This window comes from Pseudorca crassidens, chromosome 1 (genome assembly GCF_039906515.1).
Source record: "Pseudorca crassidens isolate mPseCra1 chromosome 1, mPseCra1.hap1, whole genome shotgun sequence".
Classification (NCBI taxonomy): Eukaryota; Metazoa; Chordata; class Mammalia; order Artiodactyla; family Delphinidae; genus Pseudorca; species Pseudorca crassidens.
This window is the reverse complement of record NC_090296.1, coordinates 175,561,543-175,577,197: the sequence shown is the minus strand read 5'-3', so window position 1 is coordinate 175,577,197 and position 15,655 is coordinate 175,561,543. Positions and strand designations below refer to the sequence as shown.

General features: G+C 40.1%; 1 long non-coding RNA gene across 2 annotated transcripts in view; it reads left to right on the top strand.

Annotated features, from left to right (window-relative positions):
- LOC137204473 (uncharacterized) overlaps positions 1 to 14,974 on the top strand; it is a 52,522-nt gene extending 37,548 nt beyond the window's left edge. The window contains exons 2-3 of one of the 2 annotated variants that reach the window (XR_010933649.1): positions 12,055 to 12,229; positions 14,886 to 14,974. This is a non-coding gene — a long non-coding RNA (uncharacterized lncRNA). Of the gene's footprint in view, positions 1 to 1,904; positions 2,863 to 12,054; positions 12,230 to 14,885 lie in introns of those variants that run through there. The other variant, XR_010933664.1, reaches the window with a different exon arrangement.
- The last annotated feature ends 681 nt before the right edge of the window (positions 14,975 to 15,655 follow it).

Sequence of the window (15,655 nt, the reverse complement as noted above, 5' to 3'; positions counted from 1 at the left end):
ACATGAAATGCGAAGTGCAGGGTCTCTTTCTCCACGTGGAGCGTGGCATGTTCACGTCACTGGCACCGTCTGCCGTGCTCTGGCATGGCAAACAGTTAATGTGCTAAATGTGGCAGCACATTAGCAACATAAATAAAAGGCGAATCCCAACAAATCTCTTTCAATGGAATCCCTTGGGAGCATCTTTCTGTAGAAGAGAGTCCAGGACTTTTTCCTTTAAGGAAACACATGTATTGTGCACTTTCCTTCTTCCAATATTCAAAATGAAGCCCCTCCAAATGGCTTACACACCGAAGTTTATAACCTCAGCTTACACAAGCCCAGTGCATAAAGATCTACAGCCCACAGGCAGAGCGAGGAAGCTTTTTAAAGATGAATCATTTTCATAAATGAGTGCAGAGGAAGGTCAGGCCAGGGGACAAGGAAGGTTACATGTGTGCCCGAGATAAGGCCCCATCCATCCTCCTCTTACTGTCAGGGCTTGATGGGTGAACACTGCCTTGAGCTTCCATAAAACATGTTGTTTGCAGAAAACTTGCAGGTGGTTCATAAAAAAGTCCAAACTGTTACCATGAAATTTATCTCCCACTGCGGGATCTGTTTATAATAGAAACGAAGGATCTCAAGTAGAAATTAAGTATCTCAGACTGACTTATATTGGCTGGGAGGACTGAAAAATTCAACCTGCTTCTCAATCGTTGCACTAAAAACATCAAAGTACTTGTACTGATGACATCTTGACAAGATACAAGTACGTTCAAAAGAAAAATAATGTCCATTGTATGCACAACCCTTTATCCCTGGGGGAAGAATAGGCTAGGTGAGATTTTATTGGGAGAATTTAATCAGAAGACTGAACTCTTCATCACATTTTATTTCTGAAGAGGGTCTAGCATCATTACTTACAACTTTCCCATCTGTATGGTCAAAGTGAAAAGGGCATCTCAATTTTTTTAAGTTGTTAGGAGATGTTTATTATCTTGAAGCTTAAAAGAGATTGGGGGCAATGGTAATGTTGGCCATAATTTGATTTATCTCCATATAGAAATTGAAGGGAAATGCTGAGGCAATTCGTGTAGATAATTCAGACCCTAAAACCACGGGTACTTGAAATCAAGAGATAAGTGAGGAAGACGTGCTGAATTCTGTTTGGGTTTGTTTTTCCCATGTTGTGCTGGTAATTGGCTCCATTTCTCACATCACATGCCCGTATACCTGGACAGTGGTTTTACGTTGCTGGAAATACTTAGATCATACATTTAAATCAAATTGATGAACATAGCACATCTCCAAGGCAGAATGTTGTGCTGAGTTTACAGAATCCATGCATGTTCTAGCTGGAAGGGATTGCAGCCCAGGGTTCCAGCCCCCGAGCACAGGCATAGAAGACGAAACCTCTACAAAAATAAAGAGTCATGTGTTCTCTCTACCTTGACAGTAGCAATGGTCCAGGTCTTTATCCCACCCATATGTACACCCAAACCTCTCCTCCATTCTTTCACTCAAGGTGGTTGGAGGTATAGGGTCTGAGTATAAGGTGGGCTGAGAAACACTGTATCTAATCCAACACCTTTATCTGAATTATGAGAGTCATGAGACGTGGCTTTCAGCCATAGTGAGAAACCAAAGATGTTTTACTTCAATACCTTCTCAGTCCTCTTGTGTCTATTTTGACCTGCCTCCAACCTCTGCCATCCAAGCCACACTGAGTCACTGTGGCCTCCGCTCCTAACAAGTCCTGTGTCTTCCACCCAAATAGTCTCCCACTCCTCCCAATTTCATGTAAAAGTAACGTTTTCCCCATGCCATGTTATCCTGCCTCCCTGCTAGGAAAATGCACCTAAGGTCTTAACAGTTCTAGGATTTAAGGTTTCCCTCATTTTTTTTTTTTTTTCTTTTTGCAGTACTAGGACCTCCCACTGCCTTGGCCTCTCCCGTTGCGGAGCACAGGCTCCGGACGCGCAGGCTCAGCAGCCATGGCTCACGGGCCCAGCCGCTCCGCGGCATGTGGGATCTTCCCAGACCGGGGCACGAACCCGTGTCCCCTGCATCGGCAGGCGGACTCTCAACCACTGCGCCACCAGGGAAGCCTCCCCTCTTTTTAATAATAGCAAATTGAAAGGGGAAAGATGAGTCTGGTCAAATATGTTGTCCCAAAAGAATGGATGTATAACTATGAAGTTCTAGACGTTGTGGCAACAAGAAGAGGAGTGTGTCTGGAAATAAGGTGCCTTCTCAGCACTTTAAGCAACCATCTATATTTTTTTACACATTATTTTTGCCGGTTCTTGTCTTATGTTTTAATATTGATGGCAAGTTGGAGCCTGCTGTGCTGTTTGGAATGTTAGGTTGTAGTAATCTAGCAAGTGTCATGCTCCCAAAGGGATTTAATTGATATTCTCCGAAGCAGGTAACTTGGGTATGAGGAATATGCCAGGAGGCAGCGTTGTCTACATGGCGGAATGACTGATATTTGCAATTTTAAAATCATGAACTAGATATGACTTCGCCTGCCCTCTCATCTTCTCTTGGCCTTCTAACAGGATTCTATCTAAGATGACGCAAATGAGTTCCTATGCTAATCCTAAAGGTCTCAGTGAAGAGTCCTCCTGAATCTCTCTCTCATTTCAGTGTTTAATGTCACTCACTGCCATGGGATGCTTTCCAGTATAAGCCCCTCCATGACAAGACACGAGGGAAGGCCTAGCCTCACTTATTTTGTCAACAAATACAGTTTAAGCACGTCCAACACACAAATAAAGCCCCAAATCAAACTCGGATAAAAGGAAAATGTAAATATTTTGTAAGTCATGATATAATAATAATAATAGTAATAATAGAACTTATATAATGCTTACTAGCATAACAAAAAGTACTGTGCTAAGAATTTAATTCAAAATAACTAATTTACTCCTACAAAAACACTCTGGAGTATTATTATTCCCATTTTACAGATGAGAAAATTGAGGCTTAGGTTAAGTTAAGGCTCTAGTTATCTAGCTTATCTAGTTATCTAGTTATCTAGCTAGAGAGGCAGAGCTAGGAGTTTGTTTTTTCTAAGTTTTCTATTTTCCACTTCCATGACCTCAAGGTCCCCATTAACAACTTTTACTTAAAAGAAATATGAATCTACTCTGCATTTCAATGTACCAAGCAGGCATCTCCATTTGTTATCAACTCACCTTGGTCTTAGCTCAGCTTCCATAATGGTAGATCTCAAAGGATTTGGTTATGAAGGACACTAAACTGGACTATAATACCTCTATACCAGTCATCTTGGTATTTTATCAATTGAAGCTTGGTGTTGAATTGCTAATTTAGTACTCTGTGTTGATCCAAAAGGAAACCATCAAAAACAATCTCACAAGACTCTATTCTCCGCTGCTCAACCCAATGGGCCGTGAGTTCTGTTTGTTCCCATAGTCACAAGTAGGCACAAGATAAAACATTCCTGAATTTTTTTGATTCATTTAGAACTGTTTTGATAAAAAGTGATTCCTTGTCCTAATTTACTCATCCATTCTCCAAGCTTTTATTGACACCTGTGATTAACTGCAAAGCATGTCGGAAAATAGAAATATAAGCCAATGCCAACCCTGTCCTCAAACTGTCTTATAGTCAGTGAAGGAGATAAGATATATAAACATAAGTAAAAATAACATAAGGTAAAAAGTGAGAGAGTCCATGAGAAAAGAAAACCCAATTTGGAGGTGATCAAATTTGGCTTTGTGGTAAAGAAGAGTTTGAGTTAGAACTTGAAGGAGAAAGTCTAGCAAAGCACTGTATCAAAGTCTAGCAAAGCAAAGAGAATATTCAGTGTATCAGAAGAACAAAAACACTTTTTAGTTTAACAAAAAATGTAGGCTGTATAAGATCTTGTGAGTGTCATAAAAAGGAGTTTGGATTTTATTCTCTTAGAGGGAGGAATTCATTAGGGTTTTTGAACAGGAAGGAGGCAGCCAATAAAGCTTTGCTTTAATACTATTGGTCCATCCCAAGCCAGCTCTCAACACTTCCTAGAGCAAAGAATATAAACACATATTTGATGACTTGTCCAATATGCACAGGTATTGGAAGTAGAAACTATTAGAGCAGTCAATGAATATTTTATTAGAACCTAAACTAAGAAGTGTAAATACAGAGGGAAGAACAGTTGAGAAAGATTTTATAGAAATATACTTGCTATAATTAAACATCAGATATCAGGGGATGGAGAGAGACACGAAAGAATCAAATATGAATCCACCATTACAGGTAGGATTGCAGTAACATTATCCAATAGTACAAAATATTAGAAATATGATTTCTTTTTACCCAAAGCGTGTATCACTTTTGTAAATGTTGGTCTGAACCTTCTTAGCCCACAGTTTGCACACTCTATCTGCAATAAAACATCTTATGATACAACAAGACACAGTAGAGGCAAACATGTCAGTTTATATTTTGCCCAGGACATTTGCAGATCAGTGTCAAAACTCTACAATGATAAAGGACAATAGCTGGGGGAATGAAGAAGAGAAAAACCTGCAGAACAATGAACTCATTATTCAGAAGAATCATTCTACTCTAGCAAGGTTGGAACTATTCTCTTGAAAAAAAAAAAGTTAAAAAGATAATAACATTGAGAGGAGATTGGGTAAGTAGAAGACTTAATTCTAGCCATACATTTGAGGAGAAACATGGGAAATATAATTTCAAATAAAGAGAATCCAACCAAGAGGTAATAATGGTGACCAAATTTCCCTCCCACCTGAAACTGGTGACTGGCCCACAAATCCGTATTAAAATAATAACCTCTATAATTTGGCATGACGTAGGTGCCCAGGACACAAAAATATGATCTTTAAGACCATGTATGTCAGACAATGAAGGACAGTCATCCTTAAAAGATGAGAAGCAAACACTGAGCCTTCTAACAGCCTAGCTTACTGTCTTGGGAGGTTTCCAGCCCACAAGACTTGAAGGGGTAACTCAGGTGGAGCTTGGCATGGAGATGGAGTTGAGGCTCTGGAGAGACCAAGGCAGCCCTGTTCTAAGGACAAAGTATCAGAAAAGAGAGAGCTGCTCAGAGAGAGAATGACAGATATTCTGCATGGAAACCCCCTCTGGTATTTAACTTAGTACTGATCAGCTCATGCATGTGAGGAAACTACTAAGGCTAGAAAAAGAACCATCCAAAAGGATTTAGAGGAAGAGTGCCCAGTACTCACAAAAAGTTGGGAATAGTTCCCAAAAGTCAGATTGGAAAGCCTCGAGATTCACAGGTCATTGGGTAGAGAGTTTCATAATGAGGAAACTCAGTAGTGGGGAATAATTAGCCCTAGAATGAGCATTGATCCGATGCACCTAACAAATCTTAACAGCAAGACCCGGAAGGACCAAACTGCTTCTAAGTACTCGACGGCACCCCACAACAAAGTTCAGGAACACTTCTGAGAATAAAATATATCCAGCGCCCAATAATGTAAGTTTCACATCTGACATCTAATCAGGCAAGCAAAGAAGACAGAAAATATGATCTAAAATGAAGAGAAAAATGTATCAATCAAAACATAGCCAGAACAGACACAGATACTAGAATTAGCAGACAAGGACATTACAATCGTTACTATAAATATATTCCCTTTGTTCAAAAAGTTAAGTAGAATGATGGAAGATATAAAAAAAGACCCACATCCCACTTCTAGAGGTGAAAACATCAATGTGTGAAATGGAAAACTCACTAGATGGGATTAGTGTCAGATTAAATATTATAGGAGAAAAAATTAATAAACTTGAAGACATAGCAATAGAAACTACCCAAAATGAAACACAGAGACTCAAAAAGAATAGTTCATCCTTGAGCTGTGAGAAAATGTCAAGCAGCCAATACATGTAATTGGAGTCTCCAAATGAGAGGAGGAGGGGGGAAAATTATGTGAAGAAAAATGGTTGAAAGTATTGAAAATCTGATGAAAACTGTAAACCAATAGATACAGGAAGTTCTACAAATCCCATCTCTAGAAACATGAAGAAAATAACACCGGGACACATTATAACCAAATTCTTCAACACCAGTGATACAGAGAAAATCTTAAAAACAGAGGAAAAAGATAAACTCCATATCTTAATATATGAAAAAGGATCAGAGATAAAGAATCAAAGATGAAGAAACAAAGATGAAGATCACAGCAGGTTTCTGCTCAGAAGCAACTCAGTGAGGAGACGGAAGAGAAAATCTTTGAAGAAAAATAGACAAATCTATATAAAGGCAATCATGTATAGTTAGTAACATGTATTTAGAAAAGAAACTAAATTATTTAAATACAGCAAATTGTATTGGATGCTAAGGAGACTACAAAAACCTTAGACCCCTCAGCTGCATTGCAAAAGGCTTATATAAATAATCACTACTTATTCTTCTAACTCTAGCTTTTATGGCTTTATTTGTTTTAACTGGTCCACAAATCCATATTAAAATAATAATAATAAATTCTATAATTTGGTGTGACCCAGGTATCCAGGGTACAAAATAAAAAGTACCAGATTCCTGGGCTTGGGAAATACACAAATCTACCTTAAATCTTTTTTTTTTTTTTTTTTGGATCTGGGTGTCTGTAAATAAATAACAATGAATAGTACAGGCCACATGGTAAGTACTAGAACAGAGGCATGTTTTACCTGGGGAGATAAAACTACACAGATGAGGTGGCACTTGAACACTGAGGTTAAGGAGATCCCTCCACCCTGCAAAGGATACAGGCAGGGATGCAGTGCAGGCTGTGCCAGGACACAGATGCCAAAGAGCCTTCAAATCTCTATGGTGAATGCAAACGTCAAGAGTGCATCTTGGAAACTGGTATCCAAGGAAGCTTGACCTTCCAACAGGTCACCGATTGAATTATGAAGGGATTTCCATGTCATGTAAACAGACTGGTTTCCAATCTGTAGGAAGCAAGGAACAATGAAAGGATTTACTTGTAGTATAAAAAGAATTTGTGTTTTTATATAAAAATATGAAGGATAATGCAATAGCTTCCCCTGACTCATCCATCCAAATTTTCTCGTCTTATGACATGATTTTAAGTAGAGGAGTAATAAGTAAATGATCATGTTAGCGTTCTGAACATATCACAAGGGTAGCAATATGTGTGGATGATTGGAAGATGGAAGATAAGGAATAACATTTTGCAACATTGCAGAGAAGAAATCATCCCCTAGGACTTCCCTGGTGGTGCAGTGGTTAAGAATCCACCTGCCAATGCAGGGGACACAGGTTCGAGCCCTGGTCTTGGAAGATCCCACATACGGCGGAGCAACTAAGCCCGTGCACCACAACTACTGAGCCTGCGCTCTAGAGCCTGTGAGCCACAACTACTGAAGCCCACGTGCCACAACTACTGAAGCCCATGCGCCTAGAGCCCATGCTCCACAACAAGAGAAGCCACCACAAGGACAACCCAGCGCACTGCAATGAAGAGTAGTCCCCGCTCGCCGCAACTACAGAAAGCCGGAGGGCAGTAACGAAGACCCAACGCAGCCAAAAACAAATAAATAAAGAAATAAGTTTATTTTAAAAAAATGCTCATTAAAAAACCAAAGAAATCATCCCCTAAACTAAAGCAATGGCAATGGGGGTAGACAGGGGCATCCAAGCTAGATATACTTAGGATTGTAAAATTGAAAGAGGACTTCCCTGGCAGTCCAGTGGTTAAGGCTCCACACTTCCACTGCAGGGGGATGCAGGTTCGATCCCTGGTCGGGGAACTAAGATCCCACATGCCATGCCGTGCTTCTTTTTGGGGAAATCAAAGATTTTTTTTTCAATATCAGAATGTTATTCAAGATGGGCTCAAATGCTGAGGTGGGGGAAAGAATATTTTAGTTGGAAGGACTTGTATAAGAAATGGTACAGAATCAGGAAGGGCCACATAACATCTCAAAAAGAGCAGCCACCCTAGTGGGACTTAAAAAAAAGTGTCCTCACCAGGGAGGAAAAAGAAGGAGAAAGAGGCTGATGTGGACGAAGGGCTTTAAACTGCCAGCCAAGATTTGGGGAATCATTGGCAGTGTCTGAACGGGAGACAGGGTATGTGGTTTAGGATGGTTGAGAAGGAAGAGGCAGGGAGCTTGGTTACTAAACTGTCACAACTGTCCATCTGATGGGTAATAAATAAAGGAGCTGGCATGGTAGCAGTTGGAGCAGACAGATGCGAGAGACATCACAGAAGCAACGTGTTAGGGAGGGAAAAAATGTTGTAGGATTTCTGGAAAGCCAGAAAGCCTCAGGCTCTAAATTATTAGGTCCTCTTCAAGTTTCCTCTTGTTATCCATGAACTCCAGCCTGGAGTTAGTAATCTGGGCCTATTCATGCCAGCATGTCCCAAAAAGATACAAAAGGAGATACAGAAGTTCACAAATAGGCATGTACATAGCTATAAAGATACACAGATAGACTGATACCAAGCTACATCGACTGATCCAGGCACAGCGCATAATTGGAAGGATACCTGTTTGTTATCCCAGAATTCAAACATACCTTACAAGGAGGGAGAAAATGTTGCAAATGTTGGCTCCAGATTCTCCTAAAAAACTGGGTGATAGGTCAGAACGTGAGTGGGATGAACAAGGGTTTAAGCTTTTCCAAACCAGTTCTTCTATCTCTCCATGACAGAGCATTACCAGTATAACAGGCTTGCCTGTTGATGGAACGTAAAGACATACCTACTCCTTCCCAAATGTCCTGAGTCCATTTATGTGCACACAGAAACCCAGTCCTAAGCTCTCTTCCTAAACACACACCAATGGTACTGTGAGCGACGTTCCATTGTGCGGTCAACCATGCTAGGGCTTCGAGCCTCTGGGAAGTTCCAGGCGTTTCCAAGCCTCCGGCTCAGGACACTACACTACCTCTAAGACTTTCATGAGAGCTATAATCCCCCGCTAAAGGCAAGCAACAGCAATCTGATGGCGAAGGCAGTTTGCATATTTCATCAGTGCAACGATCCCACTCTCAGGCGCCAGGTTCTTTGTTATGGAAGCACTCTCGAATTACGAGGTAGCTAAGTTGGGTTTATTAGTTCATGCTTATGATAACATAGTAATAGCAATTAATTCAATCACGTTCAAAGGAAATAGCATAAGGATCCTACACTGTGATTTAGAAGGCAGAGGTAATTATAGCTCTACCCGATAATTGTATGGTGGATCTATCTCTGTAAGCCTGCCACTGGACGATGCTATGCAGCTTTCATTGGGGAACCTGGGAGCCAAGGCAAACTTCAGGGGCATTAACCCATAAAAACCTGAACTTCTGCTGGAAAAGCAAAGTGAAGATCTCATCTCTGGTGATGTTAACAAGAAGGACAAAAAGGATTTAAAAGGAAGAAGATGAATACGGCAGGTAATGGGAACTCATCTAGGAAGAAAATTCTTAGTTCCTCCTAATTGATTTTGAATTGAGTGAAGAGCATCTTGTTAAGACTTCCTCTATGGGGAGGTAGTCTCTGGCCCCTTGTATCTGGCTACCTGCCAAAATAACTCCCCTTGCCCTGTTCTGCTGTTCTCACACGAGAATGAAACAGCTTGGCCTTAGAGTCACAACCTGGGTTTGATTATTGCCTACTTGCCAGTGAATGATTTTAGATAAATTACCTGCCCCGTCAATGTCAGTTTTCTCATCTCTAAATTGGAACAAATAACTAACTTCAATTATTAATGAGGTAGCATGTAAAAATGCTAAGCGAACTCTAAATACCAAAAAAATCATTCTACCATATATTTGTTACCTGCTACACTGTGATCATAGGAATGCAACAGTATTATATCAGAAACACTGAAATGTTTTTAATCAGAAGTTTATGAAAACTAGTATGTATTACTTTCTAAACAATCATATTTAAAATTTTTGCTATCATCCCTGTTACAGGAGCTCCATTTCAGCTGGTTATTAATGAAGACGCTATGTAAGAAGGCTATATGAAGAAATAGTTGCATAGCTAAGTACAAAAATATTATGTAGTCAACCATGGTTACTGCCTAGATGATGAAACAAAGTATGCCTGAACTGAAATATAAACATCTCTAACATTGTGGTCTACAATAAACTTTCATGTCTCAGGAGAGGAGGTTAGATGGGATTCTCTCACTAGTCTTAAAATATTTGTCTATCAGATTAGCATATTTGTAATAACGTGTGGAACACTAATATCATTTCCTGTTATAAAGGAACAAAACTAACTAGGTCTTGATGTCCATTTCCCCAAAGTATCTGACCCCCAAAGAAGATGTTTTCAGTTTATGAAAGGGGACATGAAATGAGAATGGGCAAGAAAGAAACTAATAAGCGATGTCTGGGGTTAAGACTCTTTAGAAATTTTCTTAGGGCTTTGGAACCAGACAAGTGTCTGCTCAAACCTGACACCAAACTTAACCTCCCCCAGTCCCCAGCCAATTTGGATGAAAATCAGCTTTGCTTTAGGCTTAGCTATATAAGAATCTGTATTGTCATTCCTAGACCTGTTTAAGCCCTTTTAATAGATCAAGTCAGGATGGTACCTTCATAATTTAGTGTTGTGAATAGTGCAAATAAAGCCTTCAATGGCATCTAATCAGAACATTTTCTTTTCTCTCCCCTAAGACCATTATTCCATAGAGGTCCAGATTTCCCCAGCCTGTCAGTCATTACAACTACAAGCTGCCCAAGCTCATTTGAAAGCCATCAAGTAGCTAATTTGCCAAGATGGATTCAAAAGACATGAGACGGCTTACGGTTGTGGTCTCTCTGACCCCTCCCACACAAAGCAGCGTTCTGAAGCCCGCGGGGAATTTCTTTTGCTGATGGCGGGCTATTGTTTAAACACTGATTGCCTCTTTTTTCTGTCATTCACTTTTTTCCCCTTCCCTGAACTCCGCCACCATCAGTCACAGACTTCATTCATAGCCCACCGGCTGAAAGTTCCGTGCTCAACACACTGACAAAATAAGCCATTTATAGGTCAGAGCTAGAGGAGAAAAAAAATCACACTCATAGATATTAACGAAGCCTTGAGTGAATTTTTCTTATCGACTCAAAAGATTTATGTGCTTTTTATGCCAATGAACTCTGGCATATACAACAGAAAATGAGGCAATTCATGTTAAAGTAATTTCATAATGCCAAAAAAAAGAACTATACAGATACAAGGTATTTGAGAAGTTTATGGTATATTTCATTAGGGTCTAAAGAGACCCTGGACCATTTTCCCCAGCCTACTTTGCACAGAGCAAGTACTAGTGATTGGTGGTCCAGACAAGGGACAGAGATTTTAGAATCAGACCTAGGTGTGTGAATTGTGAGTTGATCCCTTATTCGTGATCCTGGAAAACTTACTTAATTTCCCTGGGCCTCAATTCCCTATTCGAAAAAAAGGGGGGTAACATTACCTACCTCGCGGTGTTGCTGGGAGTGATAATGAACTAATTTACATAAAATATTTCACAATCTCTGGCAGGTCAGTGAATAGTAGCTATTATTGTTACTGTTTTATTGTTACTATTTCTTTCTATTCTGTGCAGTAGAAGCTATTTTTCTCGTAGAAGGTAACACAGAAGAGTAATAAGAATAATAAACACATCTGTGATATTAACTATGTGCCATGCATAGTTAATGGATCATTCTATAAAGAAACTGAGGCATGGAGAGGGAAAGTAAGGTGCCCAAAGTTACATAATTAGTAAGTAGGGAAGCTGGAATTGAACCCAAGCAGTCTGGCTGCATTACTCTCTGAAATAAATTTATTCTAAATGCAGGTAGGTATCTGCCACACTGGCGGTGCTTACAGTTCTAAGAAACAGAAACACACTGAAACAAACATGAAATCAAAGAGTTGATTGTAAGCCCAACAGAGACCCTTGAGACCATGAAACTCAGGTTCCTAGTCATGACATCCGAGAGCTAGAACCAGAGACTAGTTCTGACTTCAAGGCATTTCAGAAGCAACAGTTGTACCCACACTGTGCAGCTTCTCCCGTTTCCATCTTCAGAACCAAGCCCCTACTTTCTCCAATAAATCTTTCAATTCTGTTCCCCTGCAGTTCAGTTCCTCCATAATCCAACTGGATATTCCAAGGAAAGGAATCATCATGATGCAGTTTAAGGGGTGATGTCTGTCCCTGGACCAATCAACTCTGCCTCAAGAATCAGGGTCCACACCACATACATCACTGCCAATATTCTCTTAGAAGCTTAAGGGAAAAGAACTATCTACAGGTACCTTGAAATAGATCTTTCCCACCATTACCTTGCTATCCTCTTATCTTCCCCATTTTGAGGTGGTGAGAAACATAGAAATTGAATAAATCTTTGGAGTTAGTGAGATTAAAAAAGAAACTCTGCCTCTGCCATCACTGGCCATGAGAAATTAGGCAAGTTATCAAATCTCTCTAGGGCTGTCTTCCCAAGTGTAAAACAAGGATAGTAATCATGACTGCCTCATAGGTTTGCTTTCAGTATTAAGTGAGGTGGTATAGATAAAATACTTTGGCATAAATCTTGGCTCTCAGTAAGTGTTCAGTGAATGTTACCTATATTTTTATCAAAATTCCCAGTTCAAGAGCCTTCATAAATATACTTCAGCCTTTAGAGTTTTGAGACTTCTAAACTCCTGTGTCCTCTTTCCTCCCAAATCTTCTTCTTTAACAGCCAAATAGTCAAGGCATCCAAGGAATCAGAAAGGGCCAAGATTAGATACAAGATTAAACAGAGAGAGGCAGAAAGTAGACGAATGTTGTGTGGTAGAATCTACTGATAGATTCTGATCTATCTGTAGATTCTACCACCTGTCTGATCTCTTTTCCTTAGTAACAGAATCTCAATTTTATTTATGTTGAATGGCACACAGCTAACATACTGCATTTCCAGCCTCCCTTGCAGCTAGATATGGCCTTGTGACTAAAGTCTGACCAATGAGATGTAAAGCAGAGTTTTGTGGATTTCCAGAAATACATTATGCAATGCTTCTATTTCATGTGACAGAAATGAACTCTATCTTGCTTAAGCCAGTTGTTTTAGGATATTTGTATCAGAATGTAACAGAATATAATCCTAATTTATATAATCAATCTGGAAGTCTTCAATTAATTGTCTAATCATTAAAATAGTAGAGAGAGGTGCATTAATCAGAAGAGAATGGATAGGTAGAAAGGAGAAAATAAAAGAAAGAAAGATGGATAAGATACTTACAATTGAAAATCATCTTCCTCAGAAGAAAAACCACATACTAGAACAAAATTTTAGGTAATTTATCTAATGTGATTAACCTAAAGGGAAATTATGATGATTTGGTACTCCATGCCTAGATACACATTTAGGTACTTTGATGCCTACCTGATCCACTAAACTGTTTAATGCAGTGAATAAATGACTTGAACTTTCTCTGTCTTGATCCCTGTCTTTTTAATAGTCATCATAAAACTTACCTTACAGAGATAATTTGAGAATTATTTAAGACATCACCAAAAATATTTTACTAACATCCTTCCACACTTTCTTGCATCTCTTGTCAACCAATGATTTTTAGACAAAACTATCACCTCTCATGTCCTAACTCCAAAGTCACAAATTCCCATAAAGATAAGCAGAAAAACTCAAAGCTCCAAAATGTTTTTAAGGTCCAGCCTGCCATACCTTATGATCCATGCTTACTTGACTGATGGAAGAAAGTTGTGGCTATAGAATCCTTACTCAGTTCCAAAATTATTTAGCTTCTATGAGCCTCTGTTTTCTCATTGGTAAGATGTTGCACTTTTTTTCCTCCAAAGTGCCTTCCAGAATTTAGAAGATATTCATTCATTTATTCATTCATTCAATACACATTTAGTAGGTACCTACTATATTCCAGGTTCTCCTCAGTCTTTGGGATCCAGAAATAAAACAAAATTCATGTCTTTATGGAGTTTATTGCTAGTGGGGGAGACAGAAAAGAGAGTTGCAAGCTTTATTAAGTTATCATCTTTCCGCTTCTATACGCCACTTTACCATGATGGGGCTGGGACCCTGCAGTCTTTCTGGGCTTGGCCAGATGCTCTACTAAGTTCGGCCAACAGAGGGCACTGGAGGGAGCCTGCAGTGGTTGGGCAGGAAGATGGAAACTGCTGCTTCCCATTTGCTTCCTCTCTCCTGCCATCAATGCCCCTGCTATGGCTCTGCACCCTCAAAGCAACAGTTGATTCCAGAAGCAGCCAGTGGTTCCAATTTGCAGGTTTTCCACACTGCAAGAACCAGCTTCACTGTACCCCTCACTCTGGGGAAGGGGCACTGCTTGAGGTATGCCCACCCCAGAGAGGCAATACCCCTTCTTCAGAAGATGGAATTTCAGCCAAGGGAACCCCACCTCCATGCCTCTAAATTTTAATAACTTCAACCTCCTCCTGTTGTTCTTCCAGCCTGTATCAGTCCACTCGGGCTGCCATACAAAGTGCCCTAGACTTAGAGGCTTACACACATAAATTTATTTTCTCCCAGTTCTGGAGGCTGGACGTCCAAGATCAAGGTGTGGACAGAGTTGTTTCTCCTGAGGCCTCTCTCCTTGTCTTGTAGACATCCGTCCCCTCCTGTGTCCTCACATCAGACCTATTGGATTAGGGTCCACCTTGATGATGCCATTTTAATTTAATTGTCTCTTTGAAGACCCCATCTCTAAATACAGCCACATTCAGAGGTACTGGGATTTAGGACTTCAACATATGAATTTTAGGGAAGACACAATTCAACCCCAAAACACAGCCCTAGCTGCTTCCTATGGTTACCATCACTGTGAAACTTCAGTTCCTTTTTTTTTTCTTTTCAGTTTTCTAATGCTTGGTTAAGATTCTTTTATATTACATTCTCTCTGTTAATTTAATTATGTGGTTTCTGTCTCTTGAAGGGATCCTGGCTGATACAGAATGTCAGATGGTGATAGTATGATGGAGAAAAAAATAATAGAGCAGAGAAAGGGGACAGGAAGTACTGAGGTGAGAATGAGTTTCAACTCACATAGGAGGGTTAGGAAAGACTTCTCCAGAAGGTAACATTTGGGCAGAAACCTGGAGGTGAAGGAACAAGCCATGAGGCTTTCTTGGGGCAAAAGCATCTTCTGGCAGAAGAGGTATCGTGGTAATAAAAGGCACTGAAGTTCTTATTGAACATTGTGTAATCCACTGAGACAAGTCGCTGCAGAGAAAAGAGCTCTTCAATAATCCTTGCTCTGATGGATTGTTTTCCATTGCCTGCGTATCAGTAATAGCCAGTGGGCAATTCTCACATTAAAATTATAATAATCAAGAATTTTGGGGCTGTCAAGGATCTTGTAGTTCAGCAGTCCCCAACATTTATGGCACCAGGGACCAGTTTCATGGAAGACAATTTTTCCACGGACTGGGGAGAGTGGGGAGGGGATGGTTTCAGAATGATTCGAGCACATTACATTTATTGTGTGCTTTATTTCTATTATTATTACATTGTAATATATAATGAAGTAATTATACAACTCCCCATAATGCTGACAGAAGGCAGAGCTCAGGCAGTAATATGAGAGATGGGGAGCGGCTGTGAATACAGATGAAACTTCGCTTGCTCGCCCGCTGCTCACCTCCTGCTGTGCAGCCCAGTTCCTAACAGGCCATGGACAGCTGCCGGTCTGTGGCCTGGGGGTTG